The sequence below is a fragment of the Aquarana catesbeiana genome, linkage group LG01 (assembly GCF_042186555.1).
Source record: "Aquarana catesbeiana isolate 2022-GZ linkage group LG01, ASM4218655v1, whole genome shotgun sequence".
Taxonomy (NCBI): Eukaryota; Metazoa; Chordata; class Amphibia; order Anura; family Ranidae; genus Aquarana; species Aquarana catesbeiana.
This window is the reverse complement of record NC_133324.1, coordinates 243,526,584-243,550,420: the sequence shown is the minus strand read 5'-3', so window position 1 is coordinate 243,550,420 and position 23,837 is coordinate 243,526,584. Positions and strand designations below refer to the sequence as shown.

Here is a 23,837-nt window from a genome sequence, read left to right as displayed (position 1 = left end):
ACCTCCCCGATGCCATACCCTCTTGACCACCAGCACCATGCCCTCCTAGCCCTCCCCAATATTATGCCCTCCTGACCTTAAAGTACTCTTCTGATCCTCCAGTACCGTGCCCCAATGACCCACCCTATACCTTGCCCTCCTGACCCCAACCCTATATGCTAATGACCTCTGTACGCTGCCCTATATACTAATGACCTCTGTACGCTGCCCTACGTCCTACTGACCCCTGTTTGATGTTGAATTTTAAAAGCAGTGGCAAGCCTGCTGATCTCACAGGTTTGCTGATGTGACCGAACACCGCTGGTTTTAAAATTGAACATCAAAACTGTGTTACGGACTTCTAAGTACTGCATTTCACTATATAAGCTGAGTGTACTGTTCAAAATAACTGTGAAAATAAAGACTCCGGTGGGTGTATAAGGATGTCTGCTTGAAGTCTTCTAACTCCAGGCTTACTGCGGACGAGTGCGGGTGTACCAAGATGGCCGCTAGGCAATGTCACTTCGGCTGCGCATGCGCATTCAGCTGGGTAGTGGCTTTCTGATGAGTAGCGGATAGCTGATAGAACACCGGCATCAGACTTGTGGGGGTGGCTAATTACTCCCCAGACATGAAAAAAATGTGAATGAAAGGTGAATGCAGTGTGTCGCTGAAGCTAACTTTTAAGGAAGGCTTGTTTACAAGTTTATCTTTTTATAGTGACATTAGTTTTAGTATATTTTTCTAGGTTTTCTTCATGCCATCTTTACTTTATATTGGGGGCTTGCTGGGAAATTTCTTCGTCCGTCCTTTTTTTTTTTTTTTTTTTTTTTTTTTTAGGGGGGGGGGGGGGGGGGTCACCACCCTGGTGATCTTTGATCTCTTTAATGTTGTCCAGGTGAATCGCCATCTCTCAAAGGTTGCCTACCCCTGACCTAAGGGATATTGAGTGCTTTCAAATAACTGAGGTTCCCATATCATCTGTGAGAGAGAGTAAGAGACAATGAAAACAGCATCTGTTTCATTCTATTTTGAAAACCCTATAGTGCTCTGTGACACCATATAAAGTTTCTTAATGTGAAAAAAACACTAACCTTGAAGCATTATAATTTCCCGTCCAATCTGTTAAAAATATGTAAAATACAAAAATGGACTACAAAGACAAAATGTTATACTGTATATTGTGATACTGACACATTTAAAAAAAGAAAAATATGGATTCTAAAAAGGGGGTTCTTAGACTAAAGTTGTATGTTACATCAGGGTGGACAAATTAAAGTGATACTAAACACTGTTTAATCTCCATTGTCCCTTCTTTTTCTGTATGTGGATGATGGCACTGTAATTATTTTAATGAAAAAACATCTACTTTTTTTCCTAATCGATATACAGTTGTCACATGACCCAGATCTTTCCCAGCCTGTCTGTAGGAAACAAAAGCAGGAGGAGCTTCTAGTCCTCTGCTGCTGGTCACAGTTCAAAATAATAATAAAAACGCCTTTTTAAAAGGCATTTAAAATAATATCAAACTGTTTTAAATTGTTATATATACACACATACATACAGTGGGGAAGGAAAGTATTCAGATCCCCTTAAATTTTTCACTCTTTGTTATATTGCAGCCAAAATCATTTAAGTTAATTTTTTTTCCTCATTAATGTACACACAGAATTGTTGACATTTTTGCAGATTTATTAAAAAAGAAAAACTGAAATATCACATGGTCCTAAGTATTCAGACCCTTTGCTGTGACACTCATATATTTAATTCAGGTGCTGTCCATTTCTTCTGATCATCCTTGAGATGGTTCTACACCTTCATTTTGAGTCCAGCTGTGTTTGATTATACTGATTGGACTTGATTAGGAAAGCCACACACCGTAAGACCTTACAGCTCACAGTGCATGCCAGAGCAAATTAGAATCATGAGGTCAAAGGAACTTGAAGAGCTCAGAGACAGAATTGTGGCAAGGCACAGATATGGCCAAGGTTACAAAAAAATGTCTGCTGCACTTAAGGTTCCTAAGAGCACAGTGGCCTCCATAATCCTTGAATAGAAGACGTTTGGGATGACCAGAAACCTTCCTAGAGCTGGGCGTCTGGCCAAACTGCGCTATCGGGGGAGAAGAGCCTTGGTGAGAGAGGTAAAGAAGAACCCAAAGATCACTGTGGCTGAGCTCCAGAGATGCAGTCAGGAGATGGGAGAAAGTTGTAGAAAGTCAACCATCACTGCAGCCCTCCACCAGTCTGGGCTTTATGGCAGAGTGGCCCGACGGAAGCCTCTCAGTGCAAGACACATGAAAGCCCTCATGGAGTAAAAAAAACACCTGAAGGACTCCAAGATGGTGAGAAATAAGATTCCCTGGTCTGATGAGACCAAGATAGAACGTCTTGGCCTTAATTCTAAGTGGTATGTGTGGAGAAAACCAGGCACTGCTCATCACCTGTCCAATACAGTCCCAATAGTGAAGCATGGTGGTGGCAGCATCATGCTGTGGGGGTGTTTTTCAGCTGCAGGGACAGGACGACTGGTTGCAATCGGGGGAAAGATGAATGCGGACAAGTACAGGGATATCCTGGACAAAAACCTTCTCCAGAGTGTTCAGGACCTCAGACTGGGCCGAAGGTTTACCTTCCAACAAGACAATGACCCTAAGCACACAGCTAAAATAATGGAGTGGCTTCACAACAACTCTGTGACTGTTCTTGAATGGCCCAGCCAGAGCCCTGACTTAAACCCAATTCAGCATCTCTGGAGAGACCTAAAAATGGCTGTCCACCAACCTTTACCATCCAACCTGACAGAACTGGAGAGGATCTGCAAGGAGGAATGGCAGAGGATCCCCAAATCCAGGTGTGAAAAACTTGTTGCATCTTTCCCAAAAAGACTCATGGCTGTATTAGATCAAAAGGGTGCTTCTACTAAATACTGAGCAAAGGGTCTGAATACTTAGGACCATGTGATATTTCAGTTTTTCTTTTTTAATAAATCTGCAAAAATGTCAACAATTCTGTGTTTTTCTGTCAATATGGGGTGCAGTGTACATTAATGAGGAAAAAAATTAACTTAAATGATTTTTGCAAATGGCTGCAATATAACAAAGAGTTAAAAATTTAAGGGGGTCTGAATACTTACCGTCCCCACTGTAGAATAAGACACAGTAGGGATGCCCTTATAGAAGAGCTGGGATTTTTTTAGGTGCCAATAACTCAATTTTCAATCGCATATTAAAATTCAAAGATATATTCATAATTATATAAATCATTTTTTAGGAATATGTCTGATAAACTGTTTTGAATTTTAATGTGATTGTAACTGGAGTTATTGGCACCTAAAAAAAAAAATCCCAGCTCTTCTGTAAGAGCATCCCTAATGTGTCTCGTTCTATATCTCCACTAATTTGGTTGTTTGGCCGCCTGCCTGGGTTTTAAATTTAAACAATATAATTTCACACTATTAATATACAAAGCAAAATATGTATACACCAATATTTTTAGGTACAATAGGAACACATTTTAGTCTACAACCCCAGTTCCAAAAAAGTTTGGATGCTTTGTAAAATCTACATAAAAACATAATTGTAATGATTAGCAAACCTCATAAACGTGCATTTTATTTGCAAAAGAAAATGGAAAATATATCAAATGTTTAAACACAATGTGTAATTTTAAGAAAAAAAAATAAGGTAATTTTAAAATGGCAGCAACATGTCTCCAAAATTTTGGGATAGGACCATATTTACCACGGTGTAGCAGCCCCTCTTCTTTTAACAAAATGCTGTAAACATCTGGAAACTGAAGGGACCAGTTGCAGGAGTTTTGGGAGAAGAGAGTTGGCCCATTCTTGCCTGATATAGGAGTCTAACTGTTTAAAAGTCCTGGGTGTTGTTTCTCATATTTTTTTGTTTCAAGATGCGCCAAATATTTTCATTTGGTGGAAGGTCTGGACTGCAGAAAGGCCATTTAAGCACCTGGACACTTCTACAACAAAGCCATGCTGTTGTCAGATGCTGTGTGAGTCGGGTGTCTAACTGGCAGCCCTTCATCTCTTCTGGAACTACAAGTCCCATCATACCTCTGTCTGTGAAAGTCATGCTTGTAACTGTCAGCCTTGCTATGCCTCATGGGACTTGTAGTTCCACAACAGCTGTAGAGCCGCCAGTTTGACACCTGTGCGTGTATGTGGTTTGGTATTGTTCTGCTGAAATATTCATGACCTTCCCTGAAAAAGATGCTGTCTGGATGGAAGCAAATCCTGGATATAGGTTTCAGCATTGATGGTGCCTTTCCAGATGTGCAAGCTGCTCATTCCATACGTACTAATGCACCCCAATACAACCAGAGATGCAAGAACTGAGCACTGATAACAAGCCAGAACGTCCATCTCCTTTAGTCTGGTGGATTTGGCGCCCATGGTTGCCAAAAGAATGTCAAATTTTAATTCATCTGACCCCAGAACAGTTTTCCGCATTGCAACAAACCATATTAAATGAGCTTTGGCCCAGAGAATGTAGTGGTGTTTCTTGATCATGTTCAGATATGGCTGCTTCTTTGCATGAAAGAGCTTCAACTTGCATTTTTGGATGGCACGGTGAGCTGTGTTCAGACAGTGATTTTTGGAAATATTCCTAAGCCTAACAGGCATCCAATATTCTGTTTCAGCCTTGTTCCTTGCGTATAGAAAATTCTCCGAATTCCCTGGATCTTTGAAACATATTCTGTACCATAGATGTTGATTTCAAGTCTTTGCACTTTTACATTGAGGAACATTTATTCTGAAATTGTTGGACAATTTTTAGATGTAGCACAGATTGGTGAACCTCTGCCCATATTTACTTCTGAGACACTCTGACTCTCTCAAATGCTTTTCTTTCTCGAACATCACGGGACACAGAGCCACAGTAATTACTGATGGGTTATATAGGTATCACTGGTGATTGGACACTGGCACACCCTATCAGGAAGTTCAACCCCCTATATAATCCCTCCCCCTTGCAGGGATACCTCAGTTTTTACGCCAGTGTCTTAGGTGATAGACGTGTAAAGATGTCCTGTGCTGAGCTCCAAAGGGAATATCCTAAGATCCTATACTGAAGCAAGCCAGGCTAACCGGATCCATTCAAAGTGTCTTTTCATGGCCGAATTGAATGGTACCCGGGCCTCGTGTCCGAAGAAACGAGGTTTTACCCGTAATGCTTCTCTTTTTAGAGAGCTGGACCCCGCAGATCAGAAAATGGCTTTAAACTTCCTAATTTCTGGCGAGGTGCTTTACGGTCCCAGAACTGTTGGATCCCCTACTGATTAGAGCTGCACGATTCTGGCTAAAATGAGAATCACGATTTTTTTGCTTAGAGGATAGATCACGATTCTCTCACGATTCTCGCGGCGTAACATCATCTTTCACATTAAAACAAAAAAAAAAAAAATTGTGCTAACTTTACTGTTTCGTTTTTTTTATTTATTGAAGTGTATTTTTTCCCAAAAAATTGCATTTGAAAGCTGGGCACATACAGTGTGACATAAAATATTAAAGCAATTGCCATTTTATATAATATTTGGGGGTTCCAAGTAATTTTTTTTAGCAAAAAATATTGATTTTAACTTGAGAAAGAAGTGTCAGAAAAAGATTTAGACTTTAAGTGGTTAAACTTCCTGCATTTACACGTGGTTTAAAACTTGGCAGATTGCCCAGGTTATTTGTTTACACAGAAAAGTTCTATATCTTTGATCTAAGAAGGAAGTTGGTTACAATGTTTCAAGTTCTAAACTTGGCAGACTGCCTGATGCTTGCTTTTGACAGCTGAGTGAGCAGATAATCTCTCCACTTGTTTATATGAAAGAATCGGCAAACTCAGCAGGAGAGATCGTCAGGGGAGCTGAATCGAGATCACGATTTTTTAACGATTAATTGTGCAGCTCTACTACTGATGGGGGCCCCAGTCTCTGACGGTTTTTTCAAACGGAGCCCACCGTGAGAGGTGAAGATTGGGTCTGTGTAAACAGCACCCTGCGGCTCGATAAGGTAAGAGGAGAGTCCACAGAATTTTTGAGTTCTAGTGGCTTTTCTCCTTTAAGGTAAATGCATGCTATGCCTATTGTGACCACCGGGGGCTGCCAAGAGCACAAACCTACACATGCTGACTCTGTCTCAGGTGTTGTAATCGCTGTTTATGTCCCAGCGTCTCAAGCAGGCTGCAAGCAGGTAAGGTGGAAAGGGGGATTTCTCATGTTTGAATGTTCCCCCCCAGGCTAGAGAGGGGCCACAGGGGTCTAGAAAGTGGTTATACCACCCGGGCTCTGCGGCCTAATGGCCACCATCTCTCAAGATAGCCGTTCAGGCAGATCTTGTTACCAGCCTCCCTCCCTCCCCCCCCCCCATCCCCAGCCTTTCTCCGGAAGCATGACAGGAGAGTCGGCAGTGCGGGAAGCGCTAGTTTTTTTCAAAACTCGAGGGGGGGGGGGCGGTAGAGGAGGGGGCGGGATGTCAGCACAGAGTGCTTAGACTCCCACTCAGGCCAGCTGCAGGCTATTAAAGGCACTCTGTACAGGTGCACTCAGCCTTCTGAGAGACACAGAGCTGACGGTCGCATGTAAGGTGGGACACAGGCATTCTCCTAGGCAGCATTTACTGAAGTAACACCAGACTGAGCATTGGGTAGCAAGGCTTTTAGCCAGACTACATCGCTCAGCGGGCAGTGTTCATTTGTATACCTCACACCTTGTTGCTTTGCACTATGGGTAGAAGAGGTTCAAGCACCCCAGGAACCAGAGACACTAGGGGATCTCGTTCAGGTTCTGAGGGCCCCCTGTCGGCAGCATCCCCCCCCCCCTAAAGATGGGCCAGGGACGGCTAGCCAGGGAGAGCCATCGGGGTCAGGGGCTACACCTGCTTCTGGCACTTCAGCCCCTGTATATATTACACAAGAGGTTTTTTCCTCAACCATTAATGGTCTAGAGGAAAGATTGATGGCCCTGATTACGTCTTCACTCAGTGGAAGAAAACGCACTAGGCTTTCCTCTGTTCCCCAAGACCCTCAGACAGAGGAGCTCTGGGATAAAGGAGATGAATCCCTTTCAGAGGATCGGGATGGGATGGATGATTCCTCTTCGGAGGATTCAGGTGGAGAGGGACCCTCTGCGACTTCCCAAGAGGAGAAAGTCTTAGTGCAGATCCTCACTGGATTGGTCCGCTCCACATTTAAGTTGCCCATACCTGAAACTGCTAAAGAATCCTCTTCTGCTTTGGGGTCACTGAAACCTTTCCAAGCAGCACATGCTTTTCCTGTTCATACTTTACTTGAAAAGCTTATTTATTCTGAGTGGGATCACCCAGACAAACGTTTTTTTCCGCCGAGAAAGTTTTCAACACTTTATCCGATGGAAGAAAAGTTTATTAAAATGTGGGGAATACCGGCTATTGATGCCGCCATTTCCTCCGTAAATAATAGCCTGACTTGTCCTGTAGACAATGCTCAGATGCTCAGGGATCCTGTAGATAAGAGGATGGAATCCCTATTGAAGGATGTTTTCTCCTTAGCAGGATCAGTGGCCCAACCTGCAGTAGCAGCGATTGGAGTCTGTCAATACTTAAGAGACCATGTTAAACAGGTCATCAAAGTATTACCTGAACAGCAGGCCCAGGGGTTTGCTAACCTTCCAGCGGCCTTATGCTTTGTGGTTGACGCCATTAGAGATTCTATCGTGCAAACCTCCCGTCTTTCACTGGGGTTGGTGCATATACGTAGAATCCTATGGTTGAAAAATTGGTCAGCCGAAGCACCATGTAAGAAGCTACTGGCTGGGTTTCCATTTCGTGGTGCAAGGTTGTTTGGAGAGGACTTGGATAACTATATCAAGAGAATCTCTTGTGGGAAAAGCACTCTCTTACCTGTCAAGAAGAAGAGTAAGCGTCCCTCTTTCAAACGGACTCTTTCCCCAGCGCCGGGGGCTTCAGCCTCCAGGCAGTCTCGACGGCCGCCTCCATCGGGGTCCAGAGACAAGAGTCAACCCCAGGGACAAAAGAAGTCCTGGGGAAAGAAGCCTACTAGGCAAAACATTAAGACCTCTGCATGAGGGGGCGCGGGGGGAGTGAGCGGGGGGAAGACTGCAAAAGTTCTCAGAGCTCTGGCAGGAGGACTTCCAGGACAGATGGGTAATCTCCACGGTAACCTTAGGGTACAAGCTGGAGTTTCAGGAATTCCCCTCTCCTCGGTTCCTCAGATCAAATGTTCCCAGAGACCCAGAGAAGAAGCAGTCGCTCCTTCTAGCGTTAGAGTGACTTTTGTCGCAGGAGGTCATTATGATAGTTCCCGCAAAGGACCAGGGATTGAGCTTCTATTCCAACCTTTTTACGGTCCAAAAGCCAAATGGGGATGTCAGGCCCATTCTGGACTTAAGGGATCTGAACCGATTCCTAAGGATTCAATCCTTCCGCATGGAATCAATTCGAACAGTAGTTCCCACCCTGCAGGGAGGAGAATTTCTGGCATCAATAGACATCAGAGATGCACATCTGCATGTGCCCATTTTTCCTGCTCATCAGAAGTTTCTGCGCTTCGAGGTAGGAGGGCGCCATTTCCAGTTTGTGGCTCTGCCTTTCGGGATAGCCACTGCACCTCGAGTGTTCACAAAGATCTTGGCTCCTCCTCTGGCCAGATTAAGGGCTCAGGGTATAGCTGTCATAGCATACCTAGACGACCTGCTCTTGATAGACCGGTCGGTAGCCTCTTTGAAGGGAAACTTGAGGACCACGGTCAGGTATCTAGAACACCTGGGTTGGATCCTCAACTTAGAAAAGTCTTTCCTAAAACCAGTAAGAAGACTGGAGTATTTAGGTCTGATTATAGATACAAGCCAGGAGAAAATATTTCTACCCCAGGCAAAGATCACTGCTTTGAGAGAGCTGATTCTGACAGTAAGGACCAAGAAGGGTCCCTCAGTCCGCCTTTGTATGAGGCTACTAGGGAAGATGGTGTCTTCATTCGAAGCAGTTCCCTATGCTCAGTTTCACTCAAGAATGCTGCAACACAGTATTCTGTCGACCTGGAACAAGAAGGTTCAGGCATTAGACTTTCCGATGCACCTGTCGCATGCGGTGCGTCAGAGCCTCAATTGGTGGCTCATACCCGAAAACCTGCAGAAGGGGAAATCCTTTCTACTGGTTACCTGGACGGTGGTAACAACAGATGCCAGTCTGTCAGGTTGGGGAGCAGTTCTGGAACAGGCTGCGGTCCAAGGGGTATGGTCCAAGACAGAGAGGACCTTACCCATCAACATTCTGGAGATCCGGGCGATACATCTAGCTCTAAAAGCCTGGACTATCAGGCTACAGGGTTGTCCGGTCAGGATCCAGTCCGACAATGCCACAGCAGTGGCTTATGTCAATCATCAGGGAGGCACCCGGAGCCGAGCTGCTCAAAAAGAGGTGAACCAGATCTTAGTCTGGGCAGAGATGCATGTGCCATGCATATCGGCAGTTTTCATCCCGGGAATAGAAAATTGGCAGGCGGACTATCTAAGTCGCCAGCAGTTACTTCCAGGGGAATGGTCTCTGCATCCCGACGTCTTTTGGGCCATATGCCAAAGATGGGGGGTTCCAGATGTAGATCTCTTTGCATCCCGATTCAACAAAAAGATAGACAGATTTGTGGCAAGGACAAAAGATCCTCTTGCATGCGGGACGGATGCGTTGGTGATTCCGTGGCATCGGTTCTCACTGATTTACGCATTCCCGCCTATTCTGCTACTACCACGACTCCTTCGCAGGATCAGGCAGGAAAGGAAGTCGGTACTTCTGGTGGCCCCCGCTTGGCCCAGAAGGACTTGGTATGCAGAAATAGTAAGGATGACGGTGGGTTCCCCGTGGACCCTACCGGTACGCCCAGACCTGTTATCTCAAGGTCCAGTGTTCCATCCTGCCTTACAAACGCTAAATTTGACGGTTTGGCTATTGAGACCCACGTTCTGAAGAGTCGTGGGCTGTCAGGTCCTGTCATATCTACCTTGATTAATGCAAGGAAGCCAGCTTCCAGGATGATTTATCATAGAGTCTGGAAGGCTTATATAACCTGGTGTGAATCCAGAGGTTGGCATCCCAGGAAATATGTCATAGGTAGAATCCTTGATTTTCTACAGATGGGATTAGAGATGAAGCTGGCCTTGAGTACCATCAAGGGCCAGGTTTCTGCTTTATCAGTATTATTTCAGCGGCCACTTGCTTCGCATTCTTTGGTCCGAAACTTTATGCAGGGGGTGAAGTGTCTTAATCCTCCGGTTAAAGCGCCCCTAAACCCCTGGGACTTGAATTTGGTCCTGGCTGTGTTACAGAAACAGCCTTTTGAACCAATAAGTCAGATTCCTTTGGTCTTGTTGACAAGGAAATTAATTTTTCTGGTGGCCATCTCTTCTGCTAGAAGAGTATCAGAATTAGCAGCTCTTTCCTGTAAGGAGCCTTATTTGATTATACACAAGGATAGAGTGGTACTACGCCCTCATCCTAGTTTTTTACCGAAGGTGGTTTCTGATTTTCATTTAAACCAAGACATTGTTCTACCTTCCTTTTTTCCAGATCCCTGTTCTCCGGAAGAGAGATCTCTACATTCATTGGATGTAGTAAGAGCAGTTAAGGCCTATCTAGGGGCAACTACTCAGATCCGCAAGACGGATGTTTTGTTTGTGCTGCCAGAGGGTCCCAATAGAGGACAGGCAGCGTCAAAAGCTACCATTTCTAAATGGATTCGACAGTTGATCATTCAAGCTTACGGTTTGAAACAGAAGATTCCTCAGTTTCAGATCAGGGCACATTCCACAAGGGCTATTGGTGCTTCTTGGGCAGTGCATCACCGGGCCTCTATGGCTCAAATCTGCAAGGCCGCAACCTGGTCTTCAGAAGTTCATACATTCACCAGATTCTATCAGGTGGATGTGAGAAGGCATGAGGATATCGCCTTTTGGGCGTAGTGTGCTGCAGGCAGCGGTACAGGGTCCTCAGGTCTGATTGCACCCTACTTGGTCGTGGTTCCCCCCCCTCAGGTAGCATTGCTCTGGGACATCCCATCAGTAATTACTGTGGCTCTGTGTCCCGTGATGTTCGAGAAAGAAAATAGGATTTTTTAAAACAGCTTACCTGTAAAATCCTTTTCTTTCGAAGGACATCACGGGACACAGAGGTCCCGCCCCTCTTCTAATACACTATATTGCTTGGCTACAAAACTGAGGTATCCCTGCAAGGGGGAGGGATTATATAGGGGGTTGAACTTCCTGATAGGGTGTGCCAGTGTCCAATCACCAGTGATACCTATATAACCCATCAGTAATTACTGTGGCTCTGTGTCCCGTGATGTCCTTCGAAAGAAAAGGATTTTACAGGTAAGCTGTTTTAAAAAATCCTATTTTTATACCCAGTCATGTTAATGACCTGTTACTGACCTGTTGCCAAATAAATTAGTTGCAAAATGTTCTTCCAGCTCTTCCTTGTTAGTACCACTTCTTTGCTTAAGGCCCCTTTCACACGGGACGGATCCGTGTTGATCCGCCCCGTGTTTATCCGCTGCTCAGCGGGGATCGCTCCGCTTTCCCCAGCTGAGCAGGCAGATGACAGGGCGGGACCCGAACACTGTGCAGGGACCGCCCTGTCAGATCTCCGCTCTCCCCTATGGGGGATCGGAGGAACACGGACCGTCTGTCCGTGTTCCTCCGATCCGCTCTGCAGACGGATAGAAAAAAAGGATTTTCTTCCGTCCGTAGAATCAGACGAGAGCGGAGGCGGACGACATCGGGTGTTAGCGGATGTACATCCGCTGACACCCGCTATCCCATAGGGATGCATGTATGTCCGTATTTCATCCGAAAACGGATGGATGAAATACGGACATACGGTCCGCATGTGTGAAAGGGGCCTTAGATTTTTGTTGCCCTGTTCCAACTTTTTTGAAATGTGTTTTTTTTTCTTAAAATGGTACATTTTCTCAGTTTAAACATTTTAATGTTTTCTATTGTGATGCTGGAACTGGACTGGCTGCAGAATAGGTACGTATAGCTATTTTTACTTTACAGGGTTAGATAGATTAGGTTTAGAATGGCATAGAGCAGGTTTAGCGTTTTAGGTTTTGCCTGAACTTCCACTTTAAGGCTTTAGCAACCTTTAGTAATTTGTTACACCAGTATTTAGGGTGTAACATGTTGTTAAGCACCCCAACCTTCATCAGCTGACAAAGCTTCCCCTTATCCACAGCCACTGTCACTTTTAAAATTGGCGTGCCTGTGCGGAGTGTCATAAGAACAGTTGTGTTATTCATTTGCAAAGGATCATAAATTAATAAATTACATGACTGACTTGTGGTTCTCAGTGGACTACAAGTGTGGTAATTGGTGCACCCATAGTTCAGGAACATTCCCTGCACCTTAGTAACTGGAAGCCTGTACAGAGATATAGGCATAGAGCCTTAGGAAGCATCTACAGGAGCTTCACATTGTACCTGCAATCCACTGTGTGTTTTAAAAAAACAAAAAGCACAAACGTGCATTTATTTATTTTTTTCCCCCCTAAAGCGCAACTAAAGGGATCAATACTCGCCTTTTTTACAATCCCATGCACCTGCAGGAGCTGGTTATCCTGGCACATGGTTCAAGCCGGACACTGTAAACTGAGCTGGACATGCGCAGCTCAGTTTACGTTACTCCAGGGATCACTGTGAGCAGGCAGATAGGTGTAGTCTATTGCATTGCACGTCTCTTCTACAATAAAAAGCCTGTATGTAACAGCGGACTTTTAGCTCTGCATTGGAATCTCACAGGAACGTGCTCCCCATTCATGTGCAATACGATCCTGAGCCCATTCATTTGAATGGGTTGAAATCTGCACTGGATTGCAGCAAATACTGCATGCATGGCATTCACACCTATGCATTTTTTTAGTGCATTTTCAGTTTTGCAGAAACACACTACAGTCCATTTTTAACATGGTTTTCTGCGGATCAAGTTCACATCTGTGCATTTTATGGAAAGGGCCATGGATTATTTTTTTTTTTTTTTTTTTTGGTTCCATAGACTTCAATGGATCAAAAAGTATGTATTGCAAAATGCACCTGGAATATGCAAACTGAAACCTGCATGGCTGTGAACCAGGCCTCAGACTCAACATTAAAGGGGAGTTCCACCCAAAAGTGGAACTTCTGCTCATTTATCTGCTCCTACTCCCGCCCCCACCCCCCCACATTTGGCATCTTTCAGGGGGGGTGGTGAGGGGCCTGATACCTGGAAGACCGGGCTGCGGCGCATTACATCAGCAGCTTGGTTCCCTCCTTCCCCTGCCGCCGGGCCAATAGGAGAGCGCAGCGGTGCCTCGCGCATGCGCAGTAGGGACCCGGCGTGCAGCCGTAATGGTTCACTACCAGGTTCCCTTACCGACAGCTGATGGAATTATCAGCTGCGGTGCTGACATAACTGGACTCCAGGACAGGTAAGTGTCCTGTTATTTAAAAGTCAGCAGCTGCATTATGTGTAGCTGCTGGCTTTAAATTTTTGCAGAGGTGGGCGGACCTCCGCTTTAAAAAAAAAAAAATTAGTTTTCAATGCACTGGAAGTGTCAGTGTGCAACATTTTTGTATCCTACAGGTTTGACATTTTTTGCTCATGGTATTTTGTGTCTGAGATGGCTCATTCTGTTATTTTTAGATTTGCAAATCATTCTGCAGAAATGAAACCCATTTTTATTTGGCTAACAGACCTGTCACTTCCAGTATGAATTTAGAGCTGGGAGTTCTCATGGCTTTAGGAAAGAGCTATTTTTAGAGTGTCACTTGACTTGGGTAACTTCCTGCTGACTCCATCTGTTATATCTGCTTTACGTTTATCTGGGTATTTTGAGCGAATGAGCATGTCAAAGTGTACAAGTAGGTAAGAGAATTATAGGACTTTTGTTTGTTGTTCATCATTTTTTTCCAAACAAATGATATGAAAGGGCTTGTCTATTAGGACACCTGTGAGCAGATGGAAAACACCCCCATTTAACCCAGTTATGCAATTGTTAGGCCTCATGTACACTGCTGGTAAACGGACGTTTAGGCCCCATTCACACCTGAGCGTAGCGTTTTCAGGCAGAAAGTCGGGGGATTTTACCGCGATTTTGTACAGGTCAAAAGGTCACCAATGTAAAAAGAAAAATGCCTAAATCTGCCTAAAATAAAAAGTTCCAGAACTTGTTTGAGCTTCAGGTGTTTTTGGAGCTTCTGGCTTCAGGTGTTTTTGGAGCTTCTGGCTTCAGGTGTTTTTGGAGCTTCTGGCTTCAGGCGTTTTTGGAGCTTCTGGCTTCAGGCGTTTTTGGAGCTTCTGGCTTCAGGCGTTTTTGGAGTGAAGATGTGAACGTTTTTCATAGAGAATAATTGTTTTTTTTCCCCTTCAGCGTTTTGTAGCTTGAGGCTTCAAGCTACAGAACGCTCAGGTGTGAATGGGGCCTTAGGAGCAGTTGGAGTTTTTTTTCAGCTGCTCCTGAACTCTCCTCTGTTATCTTATCAGTACATGTACACAGGGTTGTCTATAGTGTTTCTAGGCAGTTGAGTTTAGAAGCATTTTTTGGAAAGCAAAAAAATGCGTTCAGGATGGATGTTCAGAGGCGTTTGAAACGTCAAATGCCTGTAACAGCTTGTAAACGCATGAACTCGCATTTAGCTGCTTTTCATTTACAGGCGTTTTTATTGGAGATACATTTTTGACTATTTGAAAAAAATAAAATAAAAAAAACTTCTAAACGCAAATGCGGCATGTAAATGTAGCAAAACTGACGTTTTTAAACAACGTTTACTATCTGTCAAGTTAAATCGTTCAGGAGAGATTTTAAAATGTCCCATGTACATTAAGCTTATAACTATGCCTAAGGCCTGGGTTCACACCATTGTGAATTGGGCTGGTTCCTCGCATCCAATTCGCAATAGCAGGTAAATGTGACTGGCTCGCTATGGAGCCAGTTCACATATCTCCGTTGTGGCTCCTGTGCGTCTTTTGGTCTGTTTCAGAACCAAATTCAGCCCAAAATTCGGGCTGAAATTGGACCTGAAAAGGTGAACCAGGAAGCACAGGACCCCCTGCTGGGAGCTGCATCGGCATCCAGTGTGAACCGAGCCTGAATGTGTTTTTAAATTGTACCCCAGTCTCTCCTTCCTTTTTTTTTTTTTTTTTTTTTTTTTTTTATAATTCTTTTTATTTTAGTCACCTTTAGTTCCCTGCAGAGCGTTATCCAGCCTAGGAGATGAGCAGGCAGCACTGCAAGTTAATCTGGCTTTACTATGTTAGCTAGTATGCAAGCAGCTTGTCCATGAATTGCTGCTCCTTTTTTATTATTAAATCACCTTGCATCTTACCTTGAGCCTTGCGTTGCCTTCCCACCACATGGTCACAACGTGTCTGATTCAAAGCGCGGTGGATGGGAGAGTTCTGTAATGGGTGCCTCCAGTTTACCCTCGACTCTGAGGATGTTTGCAGCACTTCTACTGATGGTGCTGATGTCAGCCTAGAATCAGGTTGTTCTCTGCTCCTAGCGTCAGTTCTTTCTTTGAGTCCTCTTTAGTCCTGCTGAATGTGGATAGTTTCACTTCCCTTTTGGCTGAGGTTTTTAATACAGTCATGCAAGAATTTATGGTTGGAAATCGCCAAGTTTTTTTGCTGACACTGTCCACAAAAGCCACAAGCATCCTCTTGCACCTTCTCTTGCTGCTTCTCTTCCTGATTTACATGTGGTCTTTGCAGCTTTTGAACCATCAGCTGCTAAGACTCTCTAATTTCTGAGTTGCTCCAGTCAAGTCGCAATCCACAGCTATTTATTCGAAATTTAGAGACTGTTATTTTTGATGCAGTGCCCACCACTCGAACTAGAGGATAAAACTGGTTCATGTTAGTGCTGTCTTGTTTCCTCTAAAGCTCTGCAGAGACTTTACAATAGCACCCACTGTTCCAACTCTTTCTATATGAAGCCGGTTTCTCCCCCAAGTGCTTATTATTCTTTAACTGGCTTGGAAGATTTTGGTAAAAAGTCATCTATCCCCACTGAATCTGGCAGTGTCCCACCTTAACAAGACTACCTACTTGTTGAGAATGCACTGGTCTTTACGGACCTAACCAATAAGTGTCTCTAAGACCCCTCCACAGTGATGTTCCCCCTAGTGGGCCCTGCCCTTTACACCACTGAAACTTTACTTTACATAGCCATAACTGACTGGTCAAAATCCCATATTTGCATTAAAATTGGGAAATCACCTACTTTTATATCTGTTAGGCCCCTTTCACACGAGACGATCCGCTCAGTGGACTCCGCTAGCTCAGTGGAGGATCGCTCCGTTGATCCCCACTGAGCAGGCGGATGACAGGTCCATCTCTGCTCACTGTGCAGGGACAGACCTGTCAGAGCCCCGCTGTTCTCTATGGGAAGAGGATTGGATGAAAACGCTGTCCGTTTTCATCCGATCTGCTGGACGGATGGCGAACGTATCGCCATCCGTCTGTTTTCAGCGGATCTTGATGGAACGGATGGCAGGCGGGTGTCAGCGGACACATCTCCGCTGACATCCGCCTGCCCATATAAGTCAATTGGTGGCCCACTCAGATCTGCCTGAAGAAAAACGGACAAGCAGGGCTTTGCTGGCCGATCGTGTGAAAGGGTCCTTGCATGTTGTCTTTCACATAGCATAACTTGGCCTTCTTTAAATGTTCTGTTTAGGAATTCCATTGTAAAATCCTGCTAGTGCTCTTTTTTTGAGGGGGGCTGCATTTGCCATAATTAACCCTGCCTGTATGTTTCAGGCAAATCTTGACTATCATTTGTAAACCTAGATTTGAACACTGTCTGCCCTAACAAAGGGTTACATGTATAGACGTTCGGCTTCTTGTATTGTATGTTAATGATAGGAGACATTGTCTGTCTTTTAGGACAGGGTCGCTCTGAGGCCTCCTCCTAAAAACAACTAATGCCGTGTACACACGGGCGGACTTTTCGACCGGACTGGTCCGATGGCCCTTATCTGGCTGACAATCCGACCGTGTGTGGGCTCCATCGGACCTGCAGCGGACTTTTTCGGTCAAAAATCTGACGGACTTTAGATTTGGAACATGTTTCAAATTTGTCCGACGGACTCGAGTCCAGTCGAAAAATACGCTTGTCTGTATGCTAGTCCGACAGACGAAAACCCACGCTAGGGCAGCTATTGGCTACTGGCTATCAGCTTCCTTATTTTAGTCCGGTCGTACGTCATCACGTACGAATCCGTCGGACTTTGGTGTGGTCGTGTGTAGGCAAGTCCTTTGGTTCAAAAGTCTTTCGAAAGTCCGTCGGACCAGTCTGGTCGAAAAGTGCGCACGTGTGTATGCGGCATAAAAGGAAATAATTTTTTTTAATGAGTTGGAACACTCAAACCTACATAGTGGGGTTTTTCTCAAATGTGACCCCATAAGTGGAGTGGAGTTGCATCCAAAAGTGGAAGCTCCGCTTATCAGCCCCCCCGCCTCCTGTGCCACATTTGGCGCCGACTTTCAGGTGGGGGGGGGCGGAGCGGTTACCTGTTTTTGACAGGTACCCGTCGCCAATTATTTGGGCAAGTGCAGTAGGGAAGCGGTTGTGAACCCGAAACGCTTCACTGCTGGGTTCCCTTATTACGAATGGCAGCGGCAGCACCCGAGAGCCGATGGAAACATCGGCTGGGGTGCCGACATCGCTGGATTCCAGGACAGGCAAGTGTCCTAATATCAAAAGTCAGCAGCTACAGTATGTGTAGCTGCTGACTTTTTACATTTTTTGCTGGGGGAAACTCCCCTTTTTAAAAGAGGTCTCACCACTGTTGTAGTTGATTTCTTGACTGTAGAATGCGTGGAGCAAATGGCTATAACTTTACATTTCAGTTGTGATGGTCTGCTAGAGACTTCCTGTCTCATGTCTCACATTGTTCTCATGTTCCTTTTTTTTTTTTTTTTTTTCCAAAAAATTTTATTGCGCACATGAATATTATTCATACAGTACATCAGACAGAGGTTACATCCAGATCAATGAAGAAACCAACATCCAATATTAACAATAACGTTGTACATATCAGTGTTCTCTTGGCTGAGCCAATCAGGACTCCACCCCTATCATACACTGAAGTATATGTGCTTTTCTTCTTTTCCTTTTTTTTGAAAACTAACATTAAACCAGAACCAAAAAAACAGCTGGATAAGCCAGCCAAAAAACCCTCCCTCCCCAGGGGATGTTTGCTTTCAGTGTTGTGTTCGTGGGATACAAAAAAAAAAAACAACTCTGTCCAAAAAAGTGAGTGGTCACAAGCAGTCTAATGGTCTCACCCCTCCTCTTCCAGCGCATTTGCAGAGTCTACCCACCGAAACCATACCTTCCTAAACTTCATGGGGGCCTCTCAAGCTTCATAGGTCATTTTATACATCAGCACATCAGCATTTATTATTTTTATCCACATCCCCAGTGTCAACAGTTCGTCATGCCGACAACTCCGAGCACTCGGGCTTTCACACTGAGACTGCAGGGGAGCCATTTTGCAGGCACTTTACAGGCGCTATTTTTAGCCCAAAAGTGCCTGAAGAATGCAGCGTTAAAAAGGGTCTAACTGTTAGTTTATATGAGATGAAGGGGAAAGAAAAAAAGAAAAAAAAATCAGCCTAACATATCGGCCCAAAAAATTCGGCATCATATATCAGCCATCAGCCGCTGCGATTTCGAAATATCGGCATCAGCCAGAGAAAAACCCATATCGGTTAGAACTGTCTTGTACTCCCTGGTTCTGGTCCGTAGAGTCAGTAATCTCTCCCTAGTGGGGTCCCTAACATATTCTGCCTCCGCTAGCGTCACCTCCGTCTCTTTAAGCTGGACTGTGGAAACTGTTTCTTGAACCCCTGTACTAATGCTATAAACACCCCTCACAGCGTAGCCTTAAAGGCCTCCCATTGGAGAAGAGAGGATGCAGAATTACCATTTTCAGCCCAGAAATGTTTGATAGCCTCTGTACACTTAATCTTTATATATTCCTCCTGCAGCCAACTGGCTTCCACTCGCCATATCCGTAGACCTGGCTTCGGTCCCAAGTTAAGTTCCAGTATCATGAGGGAATGATAGGGCTCTGGGGCAAATAAGAAACCCCCTTGACCAATTCCATACCATCCCCCTCAGTCAAGATAGTGTCTATTCTAGAGAGCGTCTTATGCGTTTCCGAATAACAGGAGTACTCCCTTATATCAGGATGATGAAAACACCAGACATCTCTGAAACCATGAGTAGACAGCCATCCCGCAAGGGGGGCCGCTGTGCCAGATGCCGCTCCCAGTCTATCCAAAGCCTGATCAGACACTGAGTTAAAATCACCTAATATGAAGATCCTCCCCTCTGCCACCTCCATAGGTAGCCTGTATCCTATCATCCAGATGAGCTAGCGAAAAGGGAGGAGGGACATACAGATTTACAATCGTTAGAAATCTATTCATCACCTGTACCACCAATACCACAAACCACCCTTTAGTGTCAGTCCGAACTGCATGTATCGATATGGGCATAGCCTTGGTGACCAAGGTGAAGACTCCCCCTCACGTACGAGGAGCAGGTGGCATGGTAGGCCCCAGCAATATGTGCCCGCTTTAAAGAGAGAACCCTGGAGCCCTGGAGATGTCTCCTGAAGTAGTATTATATGTGGTTTATGTTTTTTTAATATAATCAAATATCAATGAGCGCTTAAATTTAGAATTGAGGCCCCTTACATTCCAGGTCAAAATTTTAAGATAAACCTCCATGACAGAGAATTGTGAAATAGGAGGTTCCCTCCCTCCCTCGTGGTATAGCTAGCCAGAAAAAAGGGCTCCTGTTCTCATGTTCCTAATCTTTGGTTGAAGTGCTTGATTGCAGTACCTGCATGTAATAACCGTTTGCTCTGCATGACCTTCAAGGTACAACATCTTTTCAGATCTGCCATAATCAAGGACTACTGGTGGCAAGAGCATCTTCCTCCATGGAAGAACCTTGAGGATCAATTGCATGGCCCTCTCCCACTTTATTTGTTAATGTGCTTTTTGTTTCTCCACTCCTGTGTTTTCCATGCTTTGTGCCCAGTCCACTCGCAAGGTCTGGCACTCAGTCTGCCAAATCCCCAGACGAATCTTCATCATCATGAAGGTCCACCCTCACGTTCGAGAGGAGAGGAAAGTTTCACCTTTGCGAACACTTTGCTTACATCTCAGAAGTTTGGGTACAGAAGGTGGCATTCTAGGGCTACAAACTGGAGTTTCACTACCTACTTGGTTTGTCACCTTCAAGCTTGGTGTGTCACTGCACTCGAACGGTTTCAGGGATTTTATGCCAACTTATTTACTGTTCCCACACCCAAAGGGCACATCCAGTCGTGGATGTCAAACCTCTGAATATCTTCGCTTAAGCCCAGAAATTCAACATCTAAACTAGATTTGTCATTGCCTGCCTTCACCAGGGAGACGTTTCAGCTTCTATGGACATTAAGTGAACCTCTTTCCTGCACATCAGCATTTTCAACATCTCTTCTGCACACAGGGTGTTCACCCAAGGTACTGGCCCCATTTTACCACCTTCTTGGCTGTATGTTGTTCGTTGGAGAATTCTCTTTTCTAGATCAACATTCTGATGTTTTGGGCAATTTTACTGCCTCTACACCATTAGACCATCCTGCTGTGGATGATCATCCAAGCTTCATTAAGTGAGGCAACACCGTAAGGGTGGAGTACATCAACCACTGGGAGGACCAGAAGTCTGCACATGGCAAGAGAGGAAGATTGAATCTTATCCTGGGCAAAATTTCACATTCCAGATTTGTCTGCCATGTGCATTCCAGGTGTAGACAATTGGTAGGCAGACTTGATCAGGTGACAACTGGACTTGAGGTATTTCAGGACTTGTGCCACAGATGGACACTCGATGCGGTCCTCCTTCAGGTGTGTTTTTATGTACTGGGATCCTCTAGCAGAAAAAGTAGATGCTCTGGTGGTTCAGTGGGATCAGTGCACTCTGATCTATGCGTTTCCTTCCTTGAAAACTTCTTGTCTGCTTCACAGGATTGAGATAAAGGGCACTCTAATGATCCTCATTGCTCCGGAATGGCCCAGGCAGATGTTATATGCTGACCTGGTAAGACATCTGGCAGGTGCTCTGTGGGCTCTTCCAGATTGTCAAGATCTTTCATTTTACCATCTTGCTTCACAGTCCCTGGCTTTAACATGATGGCTATCAAAGCCTAGGTTTTGAAAGATGGGGGCGTCTAATTTATGTGGTTCTTGCAATACTAAAAGCTAGGAAACTACATCTTGTAAGGTTTGTCATTTGATGTGGAAAGCATACTTCTCTTAGCGCAGGGCTTGACAAATTTGCTTTGAATCTAGAAGCCAGGTGTCCAGAACTGCATGTTTGGGGTGACTGACTATATATAATAAAAGGCTGTGAATAAGCAATAACCAATCAGATTCCGACTGTGAATAATGAGGAGGCTGAGCCCTTACTAACTGGTCGCAGTAGAGCGACCGGCAGCCTATAACCCTGACATATGGGGGGTGGGGCGCAATGAGCAGTATACAGTGAGGGGGGGTGGGGGTAGTGAGCAGTATACAATTGGGGGGGGGGGGGACAGTGACCAGTATACAGCTGGGGGGGCAGTGGGGAGGGGGGATGAAATAAGGTGGAGGAGTGGACAGGAGAGGGGGGATGCAGCCAGATGGCTATTTCTATCACCATGGCGGCCTGGCACCTGGGATTTGTTGAGCCCGTCTTAGTGAGTCTCAGGGCTTCCACCCTGTTTGAGAGACGATTGGCCTCAATCCTTGTACAGAGAGTCTCACATGCAGCTTCCCTTTCATTCCCCTGTAACTCTGAATTTGATTCTCTGTGCACTTTAGAAACTGCTGTTCAATCCTGTTAGACATTATCCTTTCTAATCTTATCCACGAGGTGGTTTTCCTTGTAGCCATCAGCTCTGTGAGACAAGTGTCCCAACTGGCAGCTTCATCTTACAATGATTTCTGGTTTTGCATACAGTGGTGTTTGTGTCTTTCATGTAAACTAGGACATTGTTGGCCCTGTTCACCAAAAGGAAATGTCCCTCCATTTTGCTAGATGTTGTTCTGGCTGTGTGAATCTCTCTCGGGCACTGCTTCTTTCAGAAAGATTAATGGCCATTTTGTAGTCTCAGATTGACCCTTTAAGAGTACACGGACTTCCCTGTTTAACCATCTTCTAGGTGGCTCAGGCAGACCATTCAAGCATATGGTCTCAAGGATTGGGTTACACCTTTTCCTGTCGTGGCAGGCTATGATGAGTGCTTCTTGGGGACTTTCACATCAAGCAAATGTTTAACAGATTTGCAAGGCTGGTCCTTTAACACGTTCTTTAAGTTCTGGATGTTTTGGCCTCATCTAATAAAAGCTTCAGTCATAAGGTCTTGAAGTCCCTAGTACGAGGGGGTGCTGATAAGTATTGAACCTTACCCAGAAAAAAATTGAGCTAGGAAGCTGTAACTGCCACACTAGTCTACATATTTCCCTAGGAAGTCAATTCACTTGCGACATCTGTCCTGCAGCTTCCCTGCAAAAAAAAAATTCTTCTGACTGCTGGTGTAACCACTCATTTGCAGCATTAGTTGTCTCCTGAACACTCCCAAATCATTGTCCCTCTTGTGTTTCTTGAGATTGGGGAACAGATGAGTCAGAAGGAGCCAGGTGGGGCGACTAGGGTGGATGGGGGCATCACTTGAAAGCCTAAGGAGGTCAGTTTTGCCATTTTCTCCTGCAGTGTGTGACGAGGCGTTGTCATGCAACACGATGACACCAAAAGTTTTGGGATCCACTTTGCTGCAAGCTTTCTCAATTCCAAGTCGTGGTGGATAATGGCACCAACTCTCTCTTGTGATATTCCCAGATATGTAGCAATATTTGGTGGTCCTACATGATCATGTCATGGATGGCTTTCACATTTGCAGGCACAGGGACAGAAACAGGCCTTCCACTGGGTTTCTGATTTTCAACACCGAAATGGCCAGTTTTAAAATTGACAACCCAACGTTTAACTGCCCAACGTTTAACTGTTGCATATGAAGGGCCACTGTCACCCAAAGTTTGTGACATTTCATCATGGATCTGCTTCACATCTTTCCCTTGGAGAAACAGAAACTGGATTATGGTTCTCTGCTCTTCCACATTGACTTTTTCTGGCGTTGCTGCCATGTTTACATTGGACCTGAAAAAGAAATAAGTAAAAATCATAGGTAGTTGCTTTTTGCACCATTGAATATAGACAAATTGGCCAGTACACCCTGCAATTTACAGCCTCCTAGCTAAAAAAAATTCTGGGTAAGGCTCAACACTTATCAGCACCCCCTCGTATTCTTTTTGTTTCTTGGGCCTGTTTGTTTTTGCTGTGTTGCCCATTCTTCGTGTGGACTGTTAATTTTTTTTTTTATTTTTTTTTATTTTACTCACCGTAAAATCTTTTTTCTTGATCATACATCACGGGACACAGAGTATTCATTACATAGTGGGTTAGATGGGCACCATCGGTGATTGGACGCTGGTTACCCCCAATTAAGGAGGATTCCTCCCCTATATAACCCCTCCCATACGGGGAGGACCTCAGTTTTTGCACCAGTGTCTAAGGTGGTTGGTCATGTAAAACATGTGCTGTGAAGAAAGCTCCAGTTTGGTCCCTGCAGGGGCTTAAAGGGCTAGGCTGACCGGATCCATATCTCGGGCCAATATTTTGACTCCCAAGATGGTATGGTACCCGGGCCTCGTCATCCGAAGAAGCGAGGTTTTGCCTGTAAGTCTCTCTTTGGAGGACTGGACTCTGAGAAAACCAGGCTTGGTGTA

At 44.9% G+C, this 23,837-nt stretch overlaps 1 protein-coding gene across 8 annotated transcripts in view; it reads left to right on the top strand.

Annotated features, from left to right (window-relative positions):
* The window catches only part of CLIP1 (CAP-Gly domain containing linker protein 1), a 225,624-nt gene that overhangs the window by 46,765 nt on the left and 155,022 nt on the right, over positions 1 to 23,837 (top strand). The window lies entirely within an intron of this gene.